Source organism: Camellia sinensis, unplaced genomic scaffold (genome assembly GCF_055761805.1).
Source record: "Camellia sinensis isolate YWXY unplaced genomic scaffold, ASM5576180v1 Unanchor13, whole genome shotgun sequence".
NCBI lineage: Eukaryota > Viridiplantae > Streptophyta > Magnoliopsida > Ericales > Theaceae > Camellia > Camellia sinensis.
In genome coordinates, this window is record NW_028129009.1 from 4,944,348 (window position 1) to 4,968,829 (window position 24,482).

Genomic DNA, 24,482 nt, shown 5'->3' on the forward strand with positions numbered 1-24,482 from the left:
AGGAGAATCCGTATAGGTGTTCGAGTGTTCGAACCGTAATGCGCAAGAAATGGTATGGAAACCCCGTATTTACATATCTGCCACTGTGCAGGAGAATCCGTATAGGTGTTCGAGTGTTCGAAGCGTAATGCGCAAGAAATGGTATGCAAACCCCGTATTTACATATCTGCCACTGTGCAGGAGAATCCGTATAGGTGTTCGAGTGTTCGAACCGTAATGCGCAAGAAATGATATGGAAACCCCGTATTTACATATCTGCCACTGTGCAGGAGAATCCGTATAGGTGTTCGAGTGTTCGAACCGTAATGCGCAAGAAATGGTATGGAAACCCCGTATTTACATATCTGCCACTGTGCAGGAGAATCCGTATAGGTGTTCGAGTGTTCGAAGCGTAATGCGCAAGAAATGGTATGCAAACCCCGTATTTACATATCTGCCACTGTGCAGGAGAATCCGTGTAGGTGTTCGGGTGTTCGAACCGTAATGCGCAAGAAATGGTATGTAAACCCCGTATTTACATATCTGCCACTTTGCAGGAGAATCCGTATCGGTGTTCTAGTGTTCGAACCGTAATGCGCAAGAAATGGTATCGAAACCCCGTATTTACATATCTGCCACTGTGCAGGAGAATCCGTATCGGTGTTCGAGTGTTCGAACCGTAATGCGCAAGAAATGGTATGGAAACTACGTATTTACATATCTGCCACTGTGCAGGAGAATCCGTATAGGTGTTCGAGTGTTCGAACCGTAATGCGCAAGAAATGGTATGGAAACCCCGTATTTACATATCTGCCACTGTGCAGGAGAATCCGTATAGGTGTTCGAGTGTTCGAAGCGTAATGCGCAAGAAATGGTATGCAAACCCCGTATTTACATATCTGCCACTGTGCAGGAGAATCCGTGTAGGTGTTCGGGTGTTCGAACCGTAATGCGCAAGAAATGGTATGTAAACCCCGTATTTACATATCTGCCACTTTGCAGGAGAATCCGTATCGGTGTTCTAGTGTTCGAACCGTAATGCGCAAGAAATGGTATCGAAACCCCGTATTTACATATCTGCCACTGTGCAGGAGAATCCGTATCGGTGTTCGAGTGTTCGAACCGTAATGCGCAAGAAATGGTATGGAAACTACGTATTTACATATCTGCCACTGTGCAGGAGAATCCGTATAGGTGTTCGAGTGTTCGAACCGTAATGCGCAAGAAATGGTATGGAAACCCCGTATTTACATATCTGCCACTGTGCAGGAGAATCCGTATAGGTGTTCGAGTGTTCGAACCGTAATGCGCAAGAAATGGTATGTAAACCCCGTATTTACATATCTGCCACTGTGCAGGAGAATCCGTATAGGTGTTCGAGTGTTCGAACCGTAATGCGCAAGAAATGGCATGGAAACCCCGTATTTACATATCTGCCACTGTGCAGGAGAATCCGTATCGGTGTTCGAGTGTTCGAACTGTAATGCGCAAGAAATGGTATGGAAACCCCGTATTTACATATCTGCCACTGTGCAGGAGAATCCGTATAGGTGTTCGAGTGTTCGAACCGTAATGCGCAAGAAATGGCATGCAAACCCCGTATTTACATATCTGCCACTGTGCAGGAGAATCCGTATAGGTGTTCGAGTGTTCGAACCGTAATGCGTGAGAAATGGCATGTAAACCCCGTATTTACATATCTGCCACTGTGCAGGAGAATCCGTATAGGTGTTCGAGTGTTCGAACCGTAATGCGCAAGAAATGGTATGGAAACCCCGTATTTACATATCTGCCACTGTGCAGGAGAATCCGTATAGGTGTTCGAGTGTTCGAAGCGTAATGCGCAAGAAATGGTATGCAAACCCCGTATTTACATATCTGCCACTGTGCTGGAGAATCCGTGTAGGTGTTCGGGTGTTCGAACCGTAATGCGCAAGAAATGGTATGTAAACCCCGTATTTACATATCTGCCACTTTGCAGGAGAATCCGTATCGGTGTTCTAGTGTTCGAACCGTAATGCGCAAGAAATGGTATCGAAACCCCGTATTTACATATCTGCCACTGTGCAGGAGAATCCGTATCGGTGTTCGAGTGTTCGAACCGTAATGCGCAAGAAATGGTATGGAAACTACGTATTTACATATCTGCCACTGTGCAGGAGAATCCGTATAGGTGTTCGAGTGTTCGAACCGTAATGCGCAAGAAATGGTATGGAAACCCCGTATTTACATATCTGCCACTGTGCAGGAGAATCCGTATAGGTGTTCGAGTGTTCGAACCGTAATGCGCAAGAAATGGTATGTAAACCCCGTATTTACATATCTGCCACTGTGCAGGAGAATCCGTATAGGTGTTCGAGTGTTCGAACCGTAATGCGCAAGAAATGGCATGGAAACCCCGTATTTACATATCTGCCACTGTGCAGGAGAATCCGTATCGGTGTTCGAGTGTTCGAACTGTAATGCGCAAGAAATGGTATGGAAACCCCGTATTTACATATCTGCCACTGTGCAGGAGAATCCGTATAGGTGTTCGAGTGTTCGAACCGTAATGCGCAAGAAATGGCATGCAAACCCCGTATTTACATATCTGCCACTGTGCAGGAGAATCCGTATAGGTGTTCGAGTGTTCGAACCGTAATGCGTGAGAAATGGCATGTAAACCCCGTATTTACATATCTGCCACTGTGCAGGAGAATCCGTATAGGTGTTCGAGTGTTCGAACCGTAATGCGCAAGAAATGGTATGGAAACCCCGTATTTACATATCTGCCACTGTGCAGGAGAATCCGTATAGGTGTTCGAGTGTTCGAAGCGTAATGCGCAAGAAATGGTATGCAAACCCCGTATTTACATATCTGCCACTGTGCAGGAGAATCCGTGTAGGTGTTCGGGTGTTCGAACCGTAATGCGCAAGAAATGGTATGTAAACCCCGTATTTACATATCTGCCACTTTGCAGGAGAATCCGTATCGGTGTTCTAGTGTTCGAACCGTAATGCGCAAGAAATGGTATCGAAACCCCGTATTTACATATCTGCCACTGTGCAGGAGAATCCGTATCGGTGTTCGAGTGTTCGAACCGTAATGCGCAAGAAATGGTATGGAAACTACGTATTTACATATCTGCCACTGTGCAGGAGAATCCGTATAGGTGTTCGAGTGTTCGAACCGTAATGCGCAAGAAATGGTATGGAAACCCCGTATTTACATATCTGCCACTGTGCAGGAGAATCCGTATAGGTGTTCGAGTGTTCGAACCGTAATGCGCAAGAAATGGTATGTAAACCCCGTATTTACATATCTGCCACTATGCAGGAGAATCCGTATAGGTGTTCGAGTGTTCGAACCGTAATGCGCAAGAAATGGCATGGAAACCCCGTATTTACATATCTGCCACTGTGCAGGAGAATCCGTATCGGTGTTCGAGTGTTCGAACTGTAATGCGCAAGAAATGGTATGGAAACCCCGTATTTACATATCTGCCACTGTGCAGGAGAATCCGTATAGGTGTTCGAGTGTTCGAACCGTAATGCGCAAGAAATGGCATGCAAACCCCGTATTTACATATCTGCCACTGTGCAGGAGAATCCGTATAGGTGTTCGAGTGTTCGAACCGTAATGCGTGAGAAATGGCATGTAAACCCCGTATTTACATATCTGCCACTGTGCAGGAGAATCCGTATAGGTGTTCGAGTGTTCGAACCGTAATGCGCAAGAAATGGTATGGAAACCCCGTATTTACATATCTGCCACTGTGCAGCAGAATCCGTATAGGTGTTCGAGTGTTCGAAGCGTAATGCGCAAGAAATGGTATGCAAACCCCGTATTTACATATCTGCCACTGTGCAGGAGAATCCGTATAGGTGTTCGAGTGTTCGAACCGTAATGCGGGAGAAATGGCATGTAAACCCCGTATTTACATATCTGCCACTGTGCAGGAGAATCCGTATAGGTGTTCGAGTGTTCGAACCGTAATGCGCAAGAAATGATATGGAAACCCCGTATTTACAAATCTGCCACTGTGCAGGAGAATCCGTATAGGTGTTCGAGTGTTCGAACCGTAATGCGCAAGAAATGGTATGTAAACCCCGTATTTACATATCTGCCACTGTGCAGGAGAATCCGTATTGGTGTTCGAGTGTTCGAACCGTAATGCGCAAGAAATGGCATGGAAACCCCGTATTTACATATCTGCCACTGTGCAGGAGAATCCGTATCGGTGTTCGAGTGTTCGAACTGTAATGCGCAAGAAATGGTATGGAAACCCCGTATTTACATATCTGCCACTGTGCAGGAGAATCCGTATAGGTGTTCGAGTGTTCGAACCGTAATGCGCAAGAAATGGCATGCAAACCCCGTATTTACATATCTGCCACTGTGCAGGAGAATCCGTATAGGTGTTCGAGTGTTCGAACCGTAATGCGCAAGAAATGGTATGGAAACCCCGTATTTACATATCTGCCACTGTGCAGGAGAATCCGTATAGGTGTTCGAGTGTTCGAAGCGTAATGCGCAAGAAATGGTATGCAAACCCCGTATTTACATATCTGCCACTGTGCAGGAGAATCCGTGTAGGTGTTCGGGTGTTCGAACCGTAATGCGCAAGAAATGGTATGTAAACCCCGTATTTACATATCTGCCACTTTGCAGGAGAATCCGTATCGGTGTTCTAGTGTTCGAACCGTAATGCGCAAGAAATGGTATCGAAACCCCGTATTTACATATCTGCCACTGTGCAGGAGAATCCGTATCGGTGTTCGAGTGTTCGAACCGTAATGCGCAAGAAATGGTATGGAAACTACGTATTTACATATCTGCCACTGTGCAGGAGAATCCGTATAGGTGTTCGAGTGTTCGAACCGTAATGCGCAAGAAATGGTATGGAAACCCCGTATTTACATATCTGCCACTGTGCAGGAGAATCCGTATAGGTGTTCGAGTGTTCGAACCGTAATGCGCAAGAAATGGTATGTAAACCCCGTATTTACATATCTGCCACTGTGCAGGAGAATCCGTATAGGTGTTCGAGTGTTCGAACCGTAATGCGCAAGAAATGGCATGGAAACCCCGTATTTACATATCTGCCACTGTGCAGGAGAATCCGTATCGGTGTTCGAGTGTTCGAACTGTAATGCGCAAGAAATGGTATGGAAACCCCGTATTTACATATCTGCCACTGTGCAGGAGAATCCGTATAGGTGTTCGAGTGTTCGAACCGTAATGCGCAAGAAATGGCATGCAAACCCCGTATTTACATATCTGCCACTGTGCAGGAGAATCCGTATAGGTGTTCGAGTGTTCGAACCGTAATGCGTGAGAAATGGCATGTAAACCCCGTATTTACATATCTGCCACTGTGCAGGAGAATCCGTATAGGTGTTCGAGTGTTCGAACCGTAATGTGCAAGAAATGGTATGGAAACCCCGTATTTACATATCTGCCACTGTGCAGGAGAATCCGTATAGGTGTTCGAGTGTTCGAAGCGTAATGCGCAAGAAATGGTATGCAAACCCCGTATTTACATATCTGCCACTGTGCAGGAGAATCCGTGTAGGTGTTCGGGTGTTCGAACCGTAATGCGCAAGAAATGGTATGTAAACCCCGTATTTACATATCTGCCACTTTGCAGGAGAATCCGTATCGGTGTTCTAGTGTTCGAACCGTAATGCGCAAGAAATGGTATCGAAACCCCGTATTTACATATCTGCCACTGTGCAGGAGAATCCGTATCGGTGTTCGAGTGTTCGAACCGTAATGCGCAAGAAATGGTATGGAAACTACGTATTTACATATCTGCCACTGTGCAGGAGAATCCGTATAGGTGTTCGAGTGTTCGAACCGTAATGCGCAAGAAATGGTATGGAAACCCCGTATTTACATATCTGCCACTGTGCAGGAGAATCCGTATAGGTGTTCGAGTGTTCGAACCGTAATGCGCAAGAAATGGTATGTAAACCCCGTATTTACATATCTGCCACTATGCAGGAGAATCCGTATAGGTGTTCGAGTGTTCGAACCGTAATGCGCAAGAAATGGCATGGAAACCCCGTATTTACATATCTGCCACTGTGCAGGAGAATCCGTATCGGTGTTCGAGTGTTCGAACTGTAATGCGCAAGAAATGGTATGGAAACCCCGTATTTACATATCTGCCACTGTGCAGGAGAATCCGTATAGGTGTTCGAGTGTTCGAACCGTAATGCGCAAGAAATGGCATGCAAACCCCGTATTTACATATCTGCCACTGTGCAGGAGAATCCGTATAGGTGTTCGAGTGTTCGAACCGTAGTGCGTGAGAAATGGCATGTAAACCCCGTATTTACATATCTGCCACTGTGCAGGAGAATCCGTATAGGTGTTCGAGTGTTCGAACCGTAATGCGCAAGAAATGGTATGGAAACCCCGTATTTACATATCTGCCACTGTGCAGCAGAATCCGTATAGGTGTTCGAGTGTTCGAAGCGTAATGCGCAAGAAATGGTATGCAAACCCCGTATTTACATATCTGCCACTGTGCAGGAGAATCCGTATAGGTGTTCGAGTGTTCGAACCGTAATGCGTGAGAAATGGCATGTAAACCCCGTATTTACATATCTGCCACTGTGCAGGAGAATCCGTATAGGTGTTCGAGTGTTCGAACCGTAATGCGCAAGAAATGATATGGAAACCCCGTATTTACATATCTGCCACTGTGCAGGAGAATCCGTATAGGTGTTCGAGTGTTCGAACCGTAATGCGCAAGAAATGGTATGTAAACCCCGTATTTACATATCTGCCACTGTGCAGGAGAATCCGTATAGGTGTTCGAGTGTTCGAACCGTAATGCGCAAGAAATGGCATGGAAACCCCGTATTTACATATCTGCCACTGTGCAGGAGAATCCGTATCGGTGTTCGAGTGTTCGAACTGTAATGCGCAAGAAATGGTATGGAAACCCCGTATTTACATATCTGCCACTGTGCAGGAGAATCCGTATAGGTGTTCGAGTGTTCGAACCGTAATGCGCAAGAAATGGCATGCAAACCCCGTATTTACATATCTGCCACTGTGCAGGAGAATCCGTATAGGTGTTCGAGTGTTCGAACCGTAATGCGTGAGAAATGGCATGTAAACCCCGTATTTACATATCTGCCACTGTGCAGGAGAATCCGTATAGGTGTTCGAGTGTTCGAACCGTAATGCGCAAGAAATGGTATGGAAACCCCGTATTTACATATCTGCCACTGTGCAGGAGAATCCGTATAGGTGTTCGAGTGTTCGAAGCGTAATGCGCAAGAAATGGTATGCAAACCCCGTATTTACATATCTGCCACTGTGCAGGAGAATCCGTGTAGGTGTTCGGGTGTTCGAACCGTAATGCGCAAGAAATGGTATGTAAACCCCGTATTTACATATCTGCCACTTTGCAGGAGAATGCGTATCGGTGTTCTAGTGTTCGAACCGTAATGCGCAAGAAATGGTATCGAAACCCCGTATTTACATATCTGCCACTGTGCAGGAGAATCCGTATCGGTGTTCGAGTGTTCGAACCGTAATGCGCAAGAAATGGTATGGAAACTACGTATTTACATATCTGCCACTGTGCAGGAGAATCCGTATAGGTGTTCGAGTGTTCGAACCGTAATGCGCAAGAAATGGTATGGAAACCCCGTATTTACATATCTGCCACTGTGCAGGAGAATCCGTATAGGTGTTCGAGTGTTCGAACCGTAATGCGCAAGAAATGGTATGTAAACCCCGTATTTACATATCTGCCACTGTGCAGGAGAATCCGTATAGGTGTTCGAGTGTTCGAACCGTAATGCGCAAGAAATGGCATGGAAACCCCGTATTTACATATCTGCCACTGTGCAGGAGAATCCGTATCGGTGTTCGAGTGTTCGAACTGTAATGCGCAAGAAATGGTATGGAAACCCCGTATTTACATATCTGCCACTGTGCAGGAGAATCCGTATAGGTGTTCGAGTGTTCGAACCGTAATGCGCAAGAAATGGCATGCAAACCCCGTATTTACATATCTGCCACTGTGCAGGAGAATCCGTATAGGTGTTCGAGTGTTCGAACAGTAATGCGTGAGAAATGGCATGTAAACCCCGTATTTACATATCTGCCACTGTGCAGGAGAATCCGTATAGGTGTTCGAGTGTTCGAACCGTAATGCGCAAGAAATGGTATGGAAACCCCGTATTTACATATCTGCCACTGTGCAGCAGAATCCGTATAGGTGTTCGAGTGTTCGAAGCGTAATGCGCAAGAAATGGTATGCAAACCCCGTATTTACATATCTGCCACTGTGCAGGAGAATCCGTATAGGTGTTCGAGTGTTCGAACCGTAATGCGTGAGAAATGGCATGTAAACCCCGTATTTACATATCTGCCACTGTGCAGGAGAATCCGTATAGGTGTTCGAGTGTTCGAACCGTAATGCGCAAGAAATGATATGGAAACCCCGTATTTACATATCTGCCACTGTGCAGGAGAATCCGTATAGGTGTTCGAGTGTTCGAACCGTAATGCGCAAGAAATGGTATGGAAACCCCGTATTTACATATCTGCCACTGTGCAGGAGAATCCGTATAGGTGTTCGAGTGTTCGAAGCGTAATGCGCAAGAAATGGTATGCAAACCCCGTATTTACATATCTGCCACTGTACAGGAGAATCCGTGTAGGTGTTCGGGTGTTCGAACCGTAATGCGCAAGAAATGGTATGTAAACCCCGTATTTACATATCTGCCACTTTGCAGGAGAATCCGTATCGGTGTTCTAGTGTTCGAACCGTAATGCGCAAGAAATGGTATCGAAACCCCGTATTTACATATCTGCCACTGTGCAGGAGAATCCGTATCGGTGTTCGAGTGTTCGAACCGTAATGCGCAAGAAATGGTATGGAAACTACGTATTTACATATCTGCCACTGTGCAGGAGAATCCGTATAGGTGTTCGAGTGTTCGAACCGTAATGCGCAAGAAATGGTATGCAAACCCCGTATTTACATATCTGCCACTGTGCAGGAGAATCCGTATAGGTGTTCTAGTGTTCGAACCGTAATGCGCAAGAAATGGTATGGAAACCCCGTATTTACATATCTGCCACTGTGCAGGAGAATCCGTATAGGTGTTCGAGTGTTCGAACTGTAATGCGCCAGAAATGGTATGGAAACCCCGTATTTACATATCTGCCACTGAGCAGGAGAATCCGTATAGGTGTTCGAGTGTTCGAAGCGTAATGCGCAAGAAATGGTATGGAAACCCCGTATTTACATATCTGCCACTGTGCAGGAGAATCCGTATAGGTGTTCGAGTGTTCGAACCGTAATGCGCAAGAAATGGTATGCAAACCCCGTATTTACATATCTGCCACTGTGCAGGAGAATCCGTATAGGTGTTCGAGTGTTCGAACCGTAATGCGCAAGAAATGGTATCGAAACCCCGTATTTACATATCTGCCACTGTGCAGGAGAATCCGTATAGGTGTTCGAGTGTTCGAACCGTAATGCGCAAGAAATGGTATGCAAACCACGTATTTACATATCTGCCATTGTGCAGGAGAATCCGTATAGGTGTTCGAGTGTTCGAACCGTAATGCGCAAGAAATGGTATACAAACCCCGTATTTATATGTCTGCCACTGTGCAGGAGAATCCGTATAGGTGTTCGAGTGTTCGAACCGTAATGCGTGAGAAATGGCATGTAAACCCCGTATTTACATATCTGCCACTGTGCAGGAGAATCCGTATAGGTGTTCGAGTGTTCGAACCGTAATGCGCAAGAAATGGTATGCAAACCCCGTATTTACATATCTGCCACTGTGCAGGAGAATCCGTATAGGTGTTCGAGTGTTCGAACCGTAATGCGCAAGAAATGGTATGGAAACCCCGTATTTACATATCTGCCACTGTGCAGGAGAATCCGTATAGGTGTTCGAGTGTTCGAAGCGTAATGCGCAAGAAATGGTATGCAAACCCCGTATTTACATATCTGCCACTGTGCAGGAGAATCCGTGTAGGTGTTCGGGTGTTCGAACCGTAATGCGCAAGAAATGGTATGTAAACCCCGTATTTACATATCTGCCACTTTGCAGGAGAATCCGTATCGGTGTTCTAGTGTTCGAACCGTAATGCGCAAGAAATGGTATCGAAACCCCGTATTTACATATCTGCCACTGTGCAGGAGAATCCGTATCGGTGTTCGAGTGTTCGAACCGTAATGCGCAAGAAATGGTATGGAAACTACGTATTTACATATCTGCCACTGTGCAGGAGAATCCGTATAGGTGTTCGAGTGTTCGAACCGTAATGCGCAAGAAATGGTATGGAAACCCCGTATTTACATATCTGCCACTGTGCAGGAGAATCCGTATAGGTGTTCGAGTGTTCGAACCGTAATGCGCAAGAAATGGTATGTAAACCCCGTATTTACATATCTGCCACTGTGCAGGAGAATCCGTATAGGTGTTCGAGTGTTCGAACCGTAATGCGCAAGAAATGGCATGGAAACCCCGTATTTACATATCTGCCACTGTGCAGGAGAATCCGTATCGGTGTTCGAGTGTTCGAACTGTAATGCGCAAGAAATGGTATGGAAACCCCGTATTTACATATCTGCCACTGTGCAGGAGAATCCGTATAGGTGTTCGAGTGTTCGAACCGTAATGCGCAAGAAATGGCATGCAAACCCCGTATTTACATATCTGCCACTGTGCAGGAGAATCCGTATAGGTGTTCGAGTGTTCGAACCGTAATGCGTGAGAAATGGCATGTAAACCCCGTATTTACATATCTGCCACTGTGCAGGAGAATCCGTATAGGTGTTCGAGTGTTCGAACCGTAATGCGCAAGAAATGGTATGGAAACCCCGTATTTACATATCTGCCACTGTGCAGCAGAATCCGTATAGGTGTTCGAGTGTTCGAAGCGTAATGCGCAAGAAATGGTATGCAAACCCCGTATTTACATATCTGCCACTGTGCAGGAGAATCCGTATAGGTGTTCGAGTGTTCGAACCGTAATGCGTGAGAAATGGCATGTAAACCCCGTATTTACATATCTGCCACTGTGCAGGAGAATCCGTATAGGTGTTCGAGTGTTCGAACCGTAATGCGCAAGAAATGATATGGAAACCCCGTATTTACATATCTGCCACTGTGCAGGAGAATCCGTATAGGTGTTCGAGTGTTCGAACCGTAATGCGCAAGAAATGGTATGGAAACCCCGTATTTACATATCTGCCACTGTGCAGGAGAATCCGTATAGGTGTTCGAGTGTTCGAAGCGTAATGCGCAAGAAATGGTATGCAAACCCCGTATTTACATATCTGCCACTGTGCAGGAGAATCCGTGTAGGTGTTCGGGTGTTCGAACCGTAATGCGCAAGAAATGGTATGTAAACCCCGTATTTACATATCTTCCACTTTGCAGGAGAATCCGTATCGGTGTTCTAGTGTTCGAACCGTAATGCGCAAGAAATGGTATCGAAACCCCGTATTTACATATCTGCCACTGTGCAGGAGAATCCGTATCGGTGTTCGAGTGTTCGAACCGTAATGCGCAAGAAATGGTATGGAAACTACGTATTTACATATCTGCCACTGTGCAGGAGAATCCGTATAGGTGTTCGAGTGTTCGAACCGTAATGCGCAAGAAATGGTATGCAAACCCCGTATTTACATATCTGCCACTGTGCAGGAGAATCCGTATAGGTGTTCGAGTGTTCGAACCGTAATGCGCAAGAAATGGTGTGTAAACCCCGTATTTACATATCTGCCACTGTGCAGGAGAATCCGTATAGGTGTTCTAGTGTTCGAACCGTAATGCGCAAGAAATGGTATGGAAACCCCGTATTTACATATCTGCCACTGTGCAGGAGAATCCGTATAGGTGTTCGAGTGTTCGAACTGTAATGCGCAAGAAATGGTATGGAAACCCCGTATTTACATATCTGCCACTGTGCAGGAGAATCCGTATAGGTGTTCGAGTGTTCGAAGTGTAATGCGCAAGAAATGGTATGGAAACCCCGTATTTACATATCTGCCACTGTGCAGGAGAATCCGTATAGGTGTTCGAGTGTTCGAACCGTAATGCGCAAGAAATGGTATGTAAACCCCGTATTTACATATCTGCCACTGTGCAGGAGAATCCGTATAGGTGTTCGAGTGTTCGAACCGTAATGCGCAAGAAATGGCATGGAAACCCCGTATTTACATATCTGCCACTGTGCAGGAGAATCCGTATCGGTGTTCTAGTGTTCGAACCGTAATGCGCAAGAAATGGTATGGAAACCCCGTATTTACATATCTGCCACTGTGCAGGAGAATCTGTAGAGGTGTTCGGGTGTTCGAACCATAATGCTCAAGAAATGGTATGGAAACCACGTATTTACATATCAGCCACTGTGCAGGAGAATCCGTATCGGTGTTCGGGTGTTCGAACCGTAATACGCAAGAAATGGTATGGAAACCCCGTATTTACATATCTGCCACTGTGCAGGAGAATCCGTATCGGTGTTCTAGTGTTCGAACCGTAATCGCAAGAAATGGTATGGAAACCCCGTATTTACATATCTGCCATTGTGCAAGAGAATCCGTATAGGTGTTCGAGTGTTCGAACCGTAATGCGCAAGAAATGGTATGGAAACCCCGTATTTACATATCTGCCACTGTGCAGGAGAATCCGTATAGGTGTTCGAGTGTTCGAACTGTAATGCGCAAGAAATGGTATGGAAACCCCGTATTTACATATCTGCCACTGTGCAGGAGAATCCGTATAGGTGTTCGAGTGTTCGAACCGTAATGCGCAAGAAATGGTATGCAAACCCCGTATTTACATATCTGCCACTGTGCAGGAGAATCCGTATCGGTGTTCTAGTGTTCGAACCGTAATCGCAAGAAATGGTATGGAAACCCCGTATTTACGTATCTGTCACTGTGCAGGAGAATCCGTATAGGTGTTCGAGTGTTCGAACTGTAATGCGCAAGAAATGGTATGGAAACCCCGTATTTACATATCAGCCACTGTGCAGGAGAATCCGTGTAGGTGTTCGAGTGTTCGAACCGTAATGCGCAAGAAATGGTATGTAAACCCCGTATTTACATATCTGCCACTGTGCAGGAGAATCCGTATAGGTGTTCGGGTGTTCGAACCGTAATGCGCAAGAAATGGTATGGAAACCCCGTATTTACATATCTGCCACTGTGCAGGAGAATCCGTATAGGTGTTCGAGTGTTCGAACCGTAATGCGTGAGAAATGGCATGTAAACCCCGTATTTACATATCTGCCACTGTGCAGGAGAATCCGTATAGGTGTTCGAGTGTTTGAACCGTAATGCGCAAGAAATGGTATGCAAACCCCATATTTACATATCTGCCACTGTGCAGGAGAATCCGTATAGGTGTTCGGGTGTTCGAACCGTAATGCGCAAGAAATGGTATGTAAACCACGTATTTATATGTCTGCCACTGTGCAGGAGAATCCGTATAGGTGTTCGAGTGTTCGAACTGTAATACGCAAGAAATGGTATGGAAACCCCGTATTTACATATCTGCCACTGTGCAGGAGAATCCGTATAGGTGTTCGAGTGTTCGAACCGTAATGCGCAAGAAATGGTATGGAAACCACGTATTTACATATCTGCCATTGTGCAGGAGAATCCGTATAGGTGTTCGAGTGTTCGAACCGTAATGCGCAAGAAATGGTATGCAAACCCCGTATTTACATATCTGCCACTGTGCAGGAGAATCCGTATAGGTGTTCGAGTGTTCGAACCGTAATGCGTGAGAAATGGCATGTAAACCCCGTATTTACATATCTGCCACTGTGCAGGAGAATCCGTATAGGTGTTCGAGTGTTCGAACCGTAATGCGCAAGAAATGGTATGCAAACCCCGTATTTACATATCTGCCACTGTGCAGGAGAATCCGTGTAGGTGTTCGGGTGTTCGAACCGTAATGCGCAAGAAATGGTATGTAAACCCCGTATTTACATATCTGCCACTTTGCAGGAGAATCCGTATCGGTGTTCTAGTGTTCGAACCGTAATGCGCAAGAAATGGTATCGAAACCCCGTATTTACATATCTGCCACTGTGCAGGAGAATACGTATCGGTGTTCGAGTGTTCGAACCGTAATGCGCAAGAAATGGTATGGAAACTACGTATTTACATATCTGCCACTGTGCAGGAGAATCCGTATAGGTGTTCGAGTGTTCGAACCGTAATGCGCAAGAAATGGTATACAAACCCCGTATTTACATATCTGCCACTGTGCAGGAGAATCCGTATAGGTGTTCGAGTGTTCGAACCGTAATGCGCAAGAAATGGTGTGTAAACCCCGTATTTACATATCTGCCACTGTGCAGGAGAATCCGTATAGGTGTTCTAGTGTTCGAACCGTAATGCGCAAGAAATGGTATGGAAACCCCGTATTTACATATCTGCCACTGTGCAGGAGAATCCGTATAGGTGTTCGAGTGTTCGAACTGTAATGCGCAAGAAATGGTATGGAAACCCCGTATTTACATATCTGCCACTGTGCAGGAGAATCCGTATAGGTGTTCGAGTGTTCGAAGTGTAATGCGCAAGAAATGGTATGGAAACCCCGTATTTACATATCTGCCACTGTGCAGGAGAATCCGTATAGGTGTTCGAGTGTTCGAACCGTAATGCGCAAGAAATGGTATGTAAACCCCGTATTTACATATCTGCCACTGTGCAGGAGAATCCGTATAGGTGTTCGAGTGTTCGAACCGTAATGCGCAAGAAATGGCATGGAAACCCCGTATTTACATATCTGCCACTGTGCAGGAGAATCCGTATCGGTGTTCTAGTGTTCGAACCGTAATGCGCAAGAAATGGTATGGAAACCCCGTATTTACATATCTGCCACTGTGCAGGAGAATCTGTATAGGTGTTCGGGTGTTCGAACCATAATGCTCAAGAAATGGTATGGAAACCACGTATTTACATATCAGCCACTGTGCAGGAGAATCCGTATCGGTGTTCGGGTGTTCGAACCGTAATACGCAAGAAATGGTATGCAAACCCCGTATTTACATATCTGCCACTGTGCAGGAGAATCCGTATCGGTGTTCTAGTGTTCGAACCGTAATCGCAAGAAATGGTATGGAAACCCCGTATTTACATATCTGCCATTGTGCAAGAGAATCCGTATAGGTGTTCGAGTGTTCGAACCGTAATGCGCAAGAAATGGTATGGAAACCCCGTATTTACATATCTGCCACTGTGCAGGAGAATCCGTATAGGTGTTCGAGTGTTCGAACTGTAATGCGCAAGAAATGGTATGGAAACCCCGTATTTACATATCTGCCACTGTGCAGGAGAATCCGTATAGGTGTTCGAGTGTTCGAACCGTAATGCGCAAGAAATGGTATGCAAACCCCGTATTTACATATCTGCCACTGTGCAGGAGAATCCGTATCGGTGTTCTAGTGTTCGAACCGTAATCGCAAGAAATGGTATGGAAACCCCGTATTTACGTATCTGCCACTGTGCAGGAGAATCCGTATAGGTGTTCGAGTGTTCGAACTGTAATGCGCAAGAAATGGTATGGAAACCCCGTATTTACATATCAGCCACGGTGCAGGAGAATCCGTGTAGGTGTTCGAGTGTTCGAACCGTAATGCGCAAGAAATGGTATGTAAACCCCGTATTTACATATCTGCCACTGTGCAGGAGAATCCGTATAGGTGTTCGGGTGTTCGAACCGTAATGCGCAAGAAATGGTATGGAAACCCCGTATTTACATATCTGCCACTGTGCAGGAGAATCCGTATAGGTGTTCGAGTGTTCGAACCGTAATGCGTGAGAAATGGCATGTAAACCCCGTATTTACATATCTGCCACTGTGCAGGAGAATCCGTATAGGTGTTCGAGTGTTTGAACCGTAATGCGCAAGAAATGGTATGCAAACCCCATATTTACATATCTGCCACTGTGCAGGAGAATCCGTATAGGTGTTCGGGTGTTCGAACCGTAATGCGCAAGAAATGGTATGTAAACCACGTATTTATATGTCTGCCACTGTGCAGGAGAATCCGTATAGGTGTTCGAGTGTTCGAACTGTAATACGCAAGAAATGGTATGGAAACCCCGTATTTACATATCTGCCACTGTGCAGGAGAATCCGTATAGGTGTTCGAGTGTTCGAACCGTAATGCGCAAGAAATGGTATGGAAACCACGTATTTACATATCTGCCATTGTGCAGGAGAATCCGTATAGGTGTTCGAGTGTTCGAACCGTAATGCGCAAGAAATGGTATGCAAACCCCGTATTTACATATCTGCCACTGTGCAGGAGAATCCGTATAGGTGTTCGAGTGTTCGAACCGTAATGCGTGAGAAATGGCATGTAAACCCCGTATTTACATATCTGCCACTGTGCAGGAGAATCCGTATAGGTGTTCGAGTGTTCGAACCGTAATGCGCAAGAAATGGTATGCAAACCCCGTATTTACAAATCTGCCACTGTGCAGGAGAATCCGTATAGGTGTTCGAGTGTTCGAACCGTAATGCGCAAGAAATGGTATGGAAACCCCGTATTTACATATCTGCCACTGTGCAGGAGAATCCGTATAGGTGTTCGAGTGTTCGAAGCGTAATGCGCAAGAAATGGTATGCAAACCCCGTATTTACATATCTGCCACTGTGCAGGAGAATCCGTGTAGGTGTTCGGGTGTTCGAACCGTAATGCGCAAGAAATGGTATGTAAACCCCGTATTTACATATCTGCCACTTTGCAGGAGAATCCGTATCGGTGTTCGGGTGTTCGAACCGTAATGCGCAAGAAATGGTATGGAAACCCCGTATTTACATATCTGCCACTGTGCAGGAGAATCCGTATCGGTGTTCGAGTGTTCGAACCGTAATGCGCAAGAAATGGTATGGAAACCACGTATTTACATATCTGCCATTGTGCAGGAGAATCCGCATAGGTGTTCGAGTGTTCGTACCGTAATGCGCAAGAAATGGTATGCAAACCCCGTATTTACATATCTGCCACTGTGCAGGAGAATCCGTATAGGTGTTCGAGTGTTCGAACCGTAATGCGTGAGAAATGGCATGTAAACCCCGTATTTACATATCTGCCACTGTGCAGGAGAATCCGTATAGGTGTTCGAGTGTTCGAACCGTAATGCGCAAGAAATGGTATGCAAACCCCGTATTTACATATCTGCCACTGTGCAGGAGAATCCGTATAGGTGTTCGAGTGTTCGAACCGTAATGCGCAAGAAATGGTATGGAAACCCCGTATTTACATATCTGCCACTGTGCAGGAGAATCCGTATAGGTGTTCGAGTGTTCGAAGCGTAATGCGCAAGAAATGGTATGCAAACCCCGTATTTACATATCTGCCACTGTGCAGGAGAATCCGTGTTGGTGCTCGGGTGTTCGAACCGTAATGCGCAAGAAATGGTATGTAAAGCCAGTATTTACATATCTGCCACTTTGCAGGAGAATCCGTATCGGTGTTCGGGTGTTCGAACCGTAATGCGCAAGAAATGGTATGGAAACCCCGTATTTACATATCTGCCACTGTGCAGGAGAATCCGTATCGGTGTTCTAGTGTTCGAACCGTAATGCGCAAGAAATGGTATGGAAACCCCGTATTTACATATCTGCCACTGTGCAAGAGAATCCGTATAGGTGTTCGAGTGATCGAACCGTAATGCTCAATAAATGGTATGGAAACCCCGTATTTACATATCAGCCACTGTGCAGGAGAATCCGTATCGGTGTTCGGTTGTTCGAACCGTAATGCGCAAGAAATGGTATGGAAACCCCGTATTTACATATCTGCCACTGTGCAGGAGAATCCGTATCGGTGTTCTAGTGTTCGAACCGTAATCGCAAGAAATGGTATGGAAACCCCGTATTTAGATATCTGCCACTGTGCAAGAGAATACGTATAGGTGTTCGAGTGTTCGAACCGTAATGCGCAAGAAATGGTATGAAAACCCCGTATTTACATATCTGCCACTGTGCAGGAGAATCCGTATAGGTGTTCGAGTGTTCGAACTGTAATGCGCAAGAAATGGTATGGAAACCCCGTATTTACATATCTGCCACTGTGCAGGAGAATCCGTATAGGTGTTCGAGTGTTCGAACCGTAATGCGCAAGAAATGGTATGGAAACCCCGTATTTACATATCTGCCACTGTGCAGGAGAATCCGTATAGGTGTTCGAGTGTTCGAACCGTAATGCGCAAGAAATGGTATGAAAACCCCGTATTTACATATCTGCCACTGTGCAGGAGAATCCGTATAGGTGTTCGAGTGTTCGAACTGTAATGCGCAAGAAATGGTATGGAAACCCCGTAGTTACATATCTGCCACTGTGCAGGAGAATCCGTATAGGTGTTCGAGTGTTCGAACCGTAATGCGCAAGAAATGGTATGGAAACCCCGTATTTACATATCTGCCACTGTGCAGGAGAATCCGTATAGGTGTTCGAGTGTTCGAACCGTAATGCGCAAGAAATGGTATGCAAACCCCGTATTTACATATTTGCCACTGTGCAGGAGAATCCGTATAGGTGTTCGGTTGTTCGAACCGTAATGCGCAAGAAATGGTATGTAAACCACGTATTTATATGTCTGCCACTGTGCAGGAGAATCCGTATAGGTGTTCGAGTGTTCGAACTGGAATGCGCAAGAAATGGTATGGAAACCCCGTATTTACATATCTGCCACTGTGCAGGAGAATCCGTATAGGTGTTCGAGTGTTCGAACCGTAATGCGCAAGAAATGGTATGGAAACCAAGTATTTACATATCTGCCATTGTGCAGGAGAATCCGTATAGGTGTTCGAGTGTTCGAACCGTAATGCGCAAGAAATGGTATGGAAACCCCGTATTTACATATCTGCCACTGTGCAGGAGAATCCGTATAGGTGTTCGAGTGTTCGAAGCGTAATGCGCAAGAAATGGTATGCAAACCCCGTATTTACATATCTGCCACTGTGCAGGAGAATCCGTATAGGTGTTCGAGTGTTCGAACCGTAATGCGTGAGAAATGGCATGTAAACCCCGTATTTACATATCTGCCACTGTGCAGGAGAATCCGTATAGGTGTTCGAGTGTTCGAACCGTAATGCGCAAGAAATGATATGGAAACCCCGTATTTACATATCTGCCACTGTGCAGGAGAATCCGTATAGGTGTTCGAGTGTTCGAACCGTAATGCGCAAGAAATGGAATGGAACCCCCGTATTTACATATCTGCCACTATGCAGGAGAATCCGTATAGGTGTTCGAGTGTTCGAAGCGTAATGCGCAAGAAATGGTATGCAAACCCCGTATTTACATATCTGCCACTGTGCAGGAGAATCCGTGTAGGTGTTCGGGTGTTCGAACCGTAATGCGCAAGAAATGGTATGTAAACCCCGTATTTACATATCTGCCACTTTGCAGGAGAATCCGTATCGGTGTTCTAGTGTTCGAAGCGTAATGCGCAAGAAATGGTATGGAAACCCCGTATTTACATATCTGCCACTGTGCAGGAGAATCCGTATAGGTGTTCGAGTGTTCGAACCGTAATGCGCAAGAAAAGGTATGTAAACCCCGTATTTACATATCTGCCACTGTGCAGGAGAATCCGTATAGGTGTTCGAGTGTTCGAAGCGTAATGCGCAAGAAATGGTATGCAAACCCCGTATTTACATATCTGCCACTGTGCAGGAGAATCCGTATAGGTGTTCGAGTGTTCGAACCGTAATGCGTGAGAAATGGCATGTAAACCCCGTATTTACATATCTGCCACTGTGCAGGAGAATCCGTATAGGTGTTCGAGTGTTCGAACCGTAATGCGCAAGAAATGGTATGAAAACCCCGTATTTACATATCTGCCACTGTGCAGGAGAATCCGTATAGGTGTTCGAGTGTTCGAACTGTAATGCGCAAGAAATGGTATGGAAACCCCGTAGTTACATATCTGCCACTGTGCAGGAGAATCCGTATAGGTGTTCGAGTGTTCGAACCGTAATGCGCAAGAAATGGTATGGAAACCCCGTATTTACATATCTGCCACTGTGCAGGAGAATCCGTATAGGTGTTCGAGTGTTCGAACCGTAATGCGCAAGAAATGGTATGCAAACCCCGTATTTACATATTTGCCACTGTGCAGGAGAATCCGTATAGGTGTTCGGTTGTTCGAACCGTAATGCGCAAGAAATGGTATGTAAACCACGTATTTATATGTCTGCCACTGTGCAGGAGAATCCGTATAGGTGTTCGAGTGTTCGAACTGGAATGCGCAAGAAATGGTATGGAAACCCCGTATTTACATATCTGCCACTGTGCAGGAGAATCCGTATAGGTGTTCGAGTGTTCGAACCGTAATGCGCAAGAAATGGTATGGAAACCAAGTATTTACATATCTGCCATTGTGCAGGAGAATCCGTATAGGTGTTCGAGTGTTCGAACCGTAATGCGCAAGAAATGGTATGGAAACCCCGTATTTACATATCTGCCACTGTGCAGGAGAATCCGTATAGGTGTTCGAGTGTTCGAAGCGTAATGCGCAAGAAATGGTATGCAAACCCCGTATTTACATATCTGCCACTGTGCAGGAGAATCCGTATAGGTGTTCGAGTGTTCGAACCGTAATGCGTGAGAAATGGCATGTAAACCCCGTATTTACATATCTGCCACTGTGCAGGAGAATCCGTATAGGTGTTCGAGTGTTCGAACCGTAATGCGCAAGAAATGATATGGAAACCCCGTATTTACATATCTGCCACTGTGCAGGAGAATCCGTATAGGTGTTCGAGTGTTCGAACCGTAATGCGCAAGAAATGGAATGGAACCCCCGTATTTACATATCTGCCACTATGCAGGAGAATCCGTATAGGTGTTCGAGTGTTCGAAGCGTAATGCGCAAGAAATGGTATGCAAACCCCGTATTTACATATCTGCCACTGTGCAGGAGAATCCGTGTAGGTGTTCGGGTGTTCGAACCGTAATGCGCAAGAAATGGTATGTAAACCCCGTATTTACATATCTGCCACTTTGCAGGAGAATCCGTATCGGTGTTCTAGTGTTCGAAGCGTAATGCGCAAGAAATGGTATGGAAACCCCGTATTTACATATCTGCCACTGTGCAGGAGAATCCGTATAGGTGTTCGAGTGTTCGAACCGTAATGCGCAAGAAAAGGTATGTAAACCCCGTATTTACATATCTGCCACTGTGCAGGAGAATCCGTATAGGTGTTCGAGTGTTCGAAGCGTAATGCGCAAGAAATGGTATGCAAACCCCGTATTTACATATCTGCCACTGTGCAGGAGAATCCGTATAGGTGTTCGAGTGTTCGAACCGTAATGCGTGAGAAATGGCATGTAAACCCCGTATTTACATATCTGCCACTGTGCAGGAGAATCCGTATAGGTGTTCGAGTGTTCGAACCGTAATGCGCAAGAAATGGTATGGAAACCACGTATTTACATATCTGCCACTGTGCAGGAGAATCCGTATAGGTGTTCGAGTGTTCGAACCGTAATGCGCAAGAAATGGTATGCAAACCCCGTATTTACATATCTGCCACTGTGTAGGAGAATCCGTATAGGTGTTCGAGTGTTCGAACCGTAATGCGCAAGAAATGGTGTGTAAACCCCGTATTTACATATCTGCCACTGTGCAGGAGAATCCGTATAGGTGTTCTAGTGTTCGAACCGTAATGCGCAAGAAATGGTATGGAAACCCCGTATTTACATATCTGCCACTGTGCAGGAGAATCCGTATAGGTGTTCGAGTGTTCGAACTGTAATGCGCAAGAAATGGTATGGAAACCCCGTATTTACATATCTGCCACTGTGCAGGAGAATCCGTATAGGTGTTCGAGTGTTCGAAGCATAATGCGCAAGAAATGGTATGGAAACCCCGTATTTACATATCTGCCACTGTGCAGGAGAATCCGTATAGGTGTTCGAGTGTTCGAACCGTAATGCGCAAGAAATGGTATGTAAACCCCGTATTTACATATCTGCCACTGTGCAGGAGAATCCGTATAGGTGTTCGAGTGTTCGAACCGTAATGCGCAAGAAATGGCATGGAAACCCCGTATTTACATATCTGCCACTGTGCAGGAGAATCCGTATCGGTGTTCTAGTGTTCGAACCGTAATGCGCAAGAAATGGTATGGAAACCCCGTATTTACATATCTGCCACTGTGCAGGAGAATCCGTATAGGTGTTCGGGTGTTCGAACCATAATGCTCAAGAAATGGTATGGAAACCACGTATTTACATATCAGCCACTGTGCAGGAGAATCCGTATCGGTGTTCGGGTGTTCGAACCGTAATACGCAAGAAATGGTATGGAAACCCCGTATTTACATATCTGCCACTGTGCAGGAGAATCCGTATCGGTGTTCTAGTGTTCGAACCGTAATCGCAAGAAATGGTATGGAAACCCCGTATTTACATATCTGCCACTGTGCAAGAGAATCCGTATAGGTGTTCGAGTGTTCGAACCGTAATGCGCAAGAAATGGTATGGAAACCCCGTATTTACATATCTGCCACTGTGCAGGAGAATCCGTATAGGTGTTCGAGTGTTCGAACTGTAATGCGCAAGAAATGGTATGGAAACCCCGTATTTACATATCTGCCACTGTGCAGGAGAATCCGTATAGGTGTTCGAGTGTTCGAACCGTAATGCGCAAGAAATGGTATGCAAACCCCGTATTTACATATCTGCCACTGTGCAGGAGAATCCGTATCGGTGTTCTAGTGTTTGAACCGTAATCGCAAGAAATGGTATGGAAACCCCGTATTTACATATCTGCCACTGTGCAGGAGAATCCGTATAGGTGTTCGAGTGTTCGAACTGTAATGCGCAAGAAATGGTATGGAAACCCCGTATTTACATATCTACCACTGTGCAGGAGAATCCGTGTAGGTGTTCGAGTGTTCAAACCGTAATGCGCAAGAAATGGTATGTAAACCCCGTATTTACATATCTGCCACTGTGCAGGAGAATCCGTATAGGTGTTCGGGTGTTCGAACCGTAATGCGCAAGAAATGGTATGGAAACCCCGTATTTACATATCTGCCACTGTGCAGGAGAATCCGTATAGGTGTTCGAGTGTTCGAACCGTAATGCGTGAGAAATGGCATGTAAACCCCGTATTTACATATCTGCCACTGTGCAGGAGAATCCGTATAGGTGTTCGAGTGTTCGAACCGTAATGCGCAAGAAATGGTATGCAAACCCCGTATTTACATATCTGCCACTGTGCAGGAGAATCCGTATAGGTGTTCGAGTGTTCGAACCGTAATGCGTGAGAAATGGCATGTAAACCCCGTATTTACATATCTGCCACTGTGCAGGAGAATCCGTATAGGTGTTCGAGTGTTCGAACTGTAATGCGCAAGAAATGGTATGGAAACCCCGTATTTACATATCTGCCACTGTGCAGGAGAATCCGTATAGGTGTTCGAGTGTTCGAAGCATAATGCGCAAGAAATGGTATGGAAACCCCGTATTTACATATCTGCCACTGTGCAGGAGAATCCGTATAGGTGTTCGAGTGTTTGAACCGTAATGCGCAAGAAATGGTATGCAAACCCCATATTTACATATCTGCCACTGTGCAGGAGAATCCGTATAGGTGTTCGGGTGTTCGAACCGTAATGCGCAAGAAATGGTATGTAAACCACGTATTTATATGTCTGCCACTGTGCAGGAGAATCCGTATAGGTGTTCGAGTGTTCGAACTGTAATACGCAAGAAATGGTATGGAAACCCCGTATTTACATATCTGCCACTGTGCAGGAGAATCCGTATAGGTGTTCGAGTGTTCGAACCGTAATGCGCAAGAAATGGTATGGAAACCACGTATTTACATATCTGCCATTGTGCAGGAGAATCCGTATAGGTGTTCGAGTGTTCGAACCGTAATGCGCAAGAAATGGTATGCAAACCCCGTATTTACATATCTGCCACTGTGCAGGAGAATCCGTATAGGTGTTCGAGTGTTCGAACCGTAATGCGTGAGAAATGGCATGTAAACCCCGTATTTACATATCTGCCACTGTGCAGGAGAATCCGTATAGGTGTTCGAGTGTTCGAACCGTAATGCGCAAGAAATGGTATGCAAACCCCGTATTTACATATCTGCCACTGTGCAGGAGAATCCGTGTAGGTGTTCGGGTGTTCGAACCGTAATGCGCAAGAAATGGTATGTAAACCCCGTATTTACATATCTGCCACTTTGCAGGAGAATCCGTATCGGTGTTCTAGTGTTCGAACCGTAATGCGCAAGAAATGGTATCGAAACCCCGTATTTACATATCTGCCACTGTGCAGGAGAATACGTATCGGTGTTCGAGTGTTCGAACCGTAATGCGCAAGAAATGGTATGGAAACTACGTATTTACATATCTGCCACTGTGCAGGAGAATCCGTATAGGTGTTCGAGTGTTCGAACCGTAATGCGCAAGAAATGGTATGCAAACCCCGTATTTACATATCTGCCACTGTGCAGGAGAATCCGTAT